This window comes from Bufo gargarizans, unplaced genomic scaffold (assembly GCF_014858855.1).
Source record: "Bufo gargarizans isolate SCDJY-AF-19 unplaced genomic scaffold, ASM1485885v1 original_scaffold_1134_pilon, whole genome shotgun sequence".
Lineage (NCBI taxonomy): Eukaryota > Metazoa > Chordata > Amphibia > Anura > Bufonidae > Bufo > Bufo gargarizans.
Window position 1 is genome coordinate 158,415 of NW_025334248.1, and position 5,486 is coordinate 163,900.

A 5,486-nucleotide genomic window follows, 5' to 3' on the forward strand; every position below is an offset into this window, starting at 1 on the left:
TGAGGAGACGCGTCCGTGTACTGCATGTGACCGCCACTGAGGAGACGCGTCCGCGTACTGCATGTGACCGCCACTGAGGAGACGCGTCCGCGTACTGCATGTGACCGCCACTGAGGAGACGCGTCCGTGTACTGCATGTGACCCCCACTGAGGAGACGCGTCCGTGTACTGCATGTGACCCCCACTGAGGAGACGTGTCCGCGTACTGCATGTGACCGCCACTGAGGAGACGTGTCCGCGTACTGCATGTGACCCGCCACTGAGGAGACGCGTCCGTGTACTGCATGTGACTGCCACTGAGGAGACGCGTCCGTGTACTGCATGTGACTGCCACTGAGGAGACGCGTCCGTGTACTGCATGTGACCGCCACTGAGGAGACGTGTCCGTGTACTGCATGTGACCCCCACTGAGGAGACGCGTTCGTGTACTGCATGTGACCGCCACTGAGGAGACGCGTTCGTGTACTGCATGTGACCGCCACTGAGGAGACGCGTCCGTGTACTGCATGTGACCGCCACTGAGGAGACGCGTCCGTGTACTGCATGTGACCGACACTGAGGAGACGCGTCCGTGTACTGCATGTGACCGCCACTGAGGAGACGCGTCCGTGTACTGCATGTGACTGCCACTGAGGAGACGCGTCCGTGGACTGCATGTGACCGCCACTGAGGAGACGCGTCCGTGTACTGCATGTGACTGCCACTGAGGAGACGCGTCCGTGTACTGCATGTGACCGCCACTGAGGAGACGCGTCCGTGTACTGCATGTGACCGACACTGAGGAGACGCGTCCGTGTACTGCATGTGACCGCCACTGAGGAGACGCGTCCGTGTACTGCATGTGACTGCCACTGAGGAGACGCGTCCGTGGACTGCATGTGACCGCCACTGAGGAGACGTGTCCGTGTACTGCATGTGACCGCCACTGAGAAGACGTGTCCGTGTACTGCATGTGACCCCCACTGAGGAGACTTGTCCGTGTACTGCATGTGACCCCCACTGAGGAGACGTGTCCGTGTACTGCATGTGACCGCCACTGAGGAGACGCGTCCGTGTACTGCATGTGACCGACACTGAGGAGACGCGTCCGTGTACTGCATGTGACCGCCACTGAGGAGACGTGTCCGTGTACTGCATGTGACCGCCACTGAGAAGACGTGTCCGTGTACTGCATGTGACCCCCACTGAGGAGACGTGTCCGCGTACTGCATGTGACCCCCACTGAGGAGACGTGTCCGTGTACTGCATGTGACCGCCACTGAGGAGACGCGTCCGTGTACTGCATGTGACCGACACTGAGGAGACCGCGTCCGTGTACTGCATGTGACCGCCACTGAGGAGACGCGTCCCTGTACTGCATGTGACCGCCACTGAGGAGACCCGTCCGCGTACTGCATGTGACCGCCACTGAGGAGACGTGTCCGCGTACTGCATGTGACCGCCACTGAGGAGACGTGTCCGTGTACTGCATGTGACCGCCACTGAGGAGACGCGTCCGTGTACTGCATGTGACCGCCACTGAGGCGACGCGTCCGTGTACTGCATGTGACCGCCACTGAGGAGACGCGTCCGTGTACTGCATGTGACCGCCACTGAGGAGACGCGTCCGCGTACTGCATGTGACCGCCACTGAGGAGACGCGTCCGCGTACTGCATGTGACCGCCACTGAGGAGACGCCGTCCGTGTACTGCATGTGACCCCCACTGAGGAGACGCGTCCGTGTACTGCATGTGACCCCCACTGAGGAGACGTGTCCGCTACTGCATGTGACCGCCACTGAGGAGACGTGGTCCGCGTACTGCATGTGACCGCCACTGAGGAGACGCGTCCGTGTACTGCATGTGACCGCCACTGAGGAGACGCGTCCGTGTACTGCATGTGACTGCCACTGAGGAGACGCGTCCGTGTACTGCATGTGACCGCCACTGAGGAGACGTGTCCGTGTACTGCATGTGACCCCCACTGAGGAGATGTGTCCGTGTACTGCATGTGACCCCCACTGAGGAGACGTGTCCGTGTACTGCATGTGACCGCCACTGAGGAGACGCGTCCGTGTACTGCATGTGACCGCCACTGAGGAGACGCGTCCGTGTACTGCATGTGACCGCCACTGAGGAGACGCGTCCGTGTACTGCATGTGACCGCCACTGAGGAGACGCGTCCGTGTACTGCATGTGACCGACACTGAGGAGACGTGTCCGTGTACTGCATGTGACCGCCACTGAGGAGACGCGTCCGTGTACTGCATGTGACTGCCACTGAGGAGACGCGTCCGTGTACTGCATGTGACCGCCACTGAGGAGACGTGTCCGTGTACTGCATGTGACCGCCACTGAGGAGACGTGTCCGTGTACTGCATGTGACCCCCACTGAGGAGACGTGTCCGTGTACTGCATGTGACCGCCACTGAGGAGACGCGTGCGTGTACTGCATGTGACCGCCACTGAGGAGACGCGTCCGTGTAATGCTGTGACCGACACTGGGGACGCTGTCCGTGTACTGCATGTGGACCTGCCACTGAGGAGACGCGTCCGTGTACTGCATGTGACCGCCACTGAGGAGACGCGTCCGTGTACTGCATGTGACCGCCACTGAGGAGACGCGTCCGTGTACTGCATGTGACCGCCACTGAGGAGAACTGTCCGTTACTGCATGTGACCGCCACTGAGGAGACGCGTGCGTGTACTTGCATGTGACCGCCACTGATGAGACGCGTCCGTGTACTGCATGTGACCGACACTGAGGAGACGCGTCCGTGTACTGCATGTGACCGCCACTGAGGAGACGCGTCCGTGTACTGCATGTGACCGCCACTGAGAGACGCGTCCGTGTACTGCATGTGACCGCCACTGAGGAGACGCGTCCGTGTACTGCATGTGACCGCCACTGATGAGACGCGTCCGTGTACTGCATGTGCCGCCACTGAGGAGACGCGTCCGTGTACTGCATGTGACATGCCACTGAGGAGACGTGTCCGTGTACTGCATGTGACCGCCACTGAGGAGACGTGTCCGTGTACTGCATGTGACCGCCACTGAGGAGACGCGTCCGTGTACTGCATGTGACCGCCACTGAGGAGACGTGTCCGTGTACCTGCATGTGACCGCCACTGAGGAGACGTGTCCGTGTACTGCATGTGACCCCCACTGAGGAGACGTGTCCGTGTACTGCATGTGACCGCCACTGAGGAGACGCGTTTGTGTACGGCATGTGACCGCCACTGAGGAGACGCGTCCGTGTACTGCATGTGACCGCCACTGAGGAGACGCGTCCGTGTACTGCATGTGACCGCCACTGAGGAGACTGTCCCTGTACTGCATGTGACCGCCACTGAGGAGACGCGTCCGTGTACTGCATGTGACCGCCACTGAGGAGACGTGTCCGTGTACTGCATGTGACCCCCACTGAGGAGACGTGTCCGTGTCCTGCATGTGACCGCCACTGAGGAGACGTGTCCGTGTACTGCATGTGACCCCACTGAGGAGACGTGTCCGTGTACTGCATGTGACCGCCACTGAGGAGACGCGTCCGTGTACTGCATGTGACCGCCACTGAGGAGACGCGTCCGCGTACTGCATGTGACCCCCACCAGGAGACGTGTCCGCGTACTGCATGTGACCGCCACTGAGGAGACGTGTCCGTGTACTGCATGTGACCCCCACTGAGGAGACGTGTCCGTGTACTGCATGTGACCGCCACTGAGGAGACGCGTCCGTGTACTGCATGTGACCGCCACTGAGGAGACGCGTCCGTGTACTGCATGTGACCGCCACTGAGGAGACGCGTCCGTGTACTGCATGTGACCGCCACTGAGGAGACGCGTCCGTGTCCTGCATGTGACCGCCACTGAGGAGACGCGTCCTGTCCTGCATGTGACCGCCACTGAGGAGACGCGTCCGTGTCTGCATGTGACCGCCACTGAGGAGACGCGTCCGTGTACTGCATGTGACCGCCACTGAGGAGACGCGTCCTGTACTGCATGTGACCGCCACTGAGGAGACGCGTCCGTGTACTGCATGTGACCGCCACTGAGGAGACGCGTCCGTGTACTGCATGTGACCCACTGAGGAGACGCGTCCGTGTACTGCATGTGACCGCCACTGAGGAGACGCGTCCTGTACTGCATGTGACCGCCCTGAGGAGACGCGTCCGTGTACTGCATGTGACCGCCACTGAGGAGACGCGTCCGTGTACTGCATGTGACCGCCACTGAGAGACGTCCGTGTACTGCATGTGACCGCCTGAGGAGACGCGTCCGTGTACTGCGTGACCCCCACTGAGGAGACGTGTCCGTGTACGCATGTGACCGCCACTGAGGAGACGCGTCCGTGTACTGCATGTGACCGCCACTGAGGAGACGCGTCCGTGTACTGCATGTGACCGACACTGAGGAGACGCGTCCGTGTACTGCATGTGACCGCCCACTGAGGAGACGCGTCCGTGTACTGCATGTGACCGCCACTGAGGAGACTCGTCCGTGTACTGCATGTGACCGCCACTGAGGAGACGCGTCCGTGTACTGCATGTGACCGCCACTGAGGAGACGCGTCCGTGTACTGCATGTGACCGCCACTGAGGAGACGCGTCCGTGTCCTGCATGTGACCGCCACTGAGGAGACGCGTCCGTGTCCTGCATGTGACCGCCACTGAGGAGACGCGTCCGTGTCCTGCATGTGACCGCCACTGAGGAGACGCGTCCGTGTCCTGCATGTGACCGCCACTGAGGAGACGCGTCCGTGTACTGCATGTGACCGCCACTGAGGAGACGCGTCCGTGTACTGCATGTGACCGCCACTGAGGAGACGCGTCCGTGTACTGCATGTGACCGCCACTGAGGAGACGCGTCCGTGTACTGCATGTGACCGCCACTGAGGAGACGTGTCCGTGTACTGCATGTGACCCGCCACTGAGGAGACGCGTCCGTGTACTGCATGTGACCGCCACTGAGGAGACGCGTCCGTGTACTGCATGTGACCGCCACTGAGGAGACGTGTCCGTGTACTGCATGTGACCGCTCAGAGGGCAGCAGGGTGAACTCCACTCTAATACACCCGCAGGTTCCTGTTCTCCTCTGATGTAGTTCAGGATCCACAAGAGGATTTACAGAGATGGCGGCTGACAGCAGAGTTCCTCCTCCTGTTTGTGGCGCTCAGTATTGTATTCAGTCTGTGTGTTATCTCCTATAGGTTCTGACTCCGGGAGGAGAAGTCCCCCCGAGAGATGTCCCCGTCCTCTGTATTCCCAGGACTGTCCAGAGGAGAGCTCTCAGAGAACCATCAGGTAGATGGGAGCTGAGCCCATACACATCTATATAGGGGGGGTCCTGCAGTCATAGAGGGGTCATAGATGGTGGGGGTCTCTTATGTGGATCTGTTAGATTTCCCACCTGTCCTGCTGTATTGTCCTGAATTGTTACAGATGACAAATCAGGGGGAAGATGTGACAGATATTAAAAGTGGAGGATGAAGAAGAGCGGATGATGGGC